Genomic DNA, 555 nt, shown 5'->3' with positions numbered 1-555 from the left:
TAATGGTGAAGTTATAGGTCCCTGAAAAACGGAGGGTCTATAATAAAAATGCTGATGCAGGTTTAAAGCTTTTTGAACAGTGACACTGTAATAAAGAGCCAACTGTGTGGTCACTGAATTCCGCGCTGTGATTTTCAATCGAGAGAGTCTGGATCTCTCAGGAAAGTCTTCTAGGATTAATTAGGAGCTTTATATTCTCCCCAAACACTTTTTTTTTCAGCTTAAAACTCTTCAGTCTTTTTTTGGTGGCACGATTGAAGTCTGTGCAAGGGGCCAATACTTGCCTCTTTCAAGAGAAGAAGTCAGCGTTGAGCTTGCCTGAAGGTTGGCTGGTTTGAAATGGTGTTTGTGTGTTTAGGATCAATAGGGAGCAGGCTTGGATGTCCTGGAGTATTTTTTCTGCCTTTGAGTAGCTGTGTGTGAAACAGAACATCGAGACTTGCTCCACTCCAAGGGAGAGTGTTCCCTCCAACTCGTGACCGAGTGTCTGGAGACTGGGGATAGAGCAACGTGTAGAGAATCAAGGACCTGTGTTATGTTTGCTTCCGACCTTAG

This window comes from Antrostomus carolinensis, unplaced genomic scaffold (assembly GCF_000700745.2).
Source record: "Antrostomus carolinensis isolate BGI_N321 unplaced genomic scaffold, ASM70074v2 scaffold12115, whole genome shotgun sequence".
NCBI classification, from domain to species: Eukaryota; Metazoa; Chordata; class Aves; order Caprimulgiformes; family Caprimulgidae; genus Antrostomus; species Antrostomus carolinensis.
Note: the sequence above shows the minus strand (reverse complement) of the source record.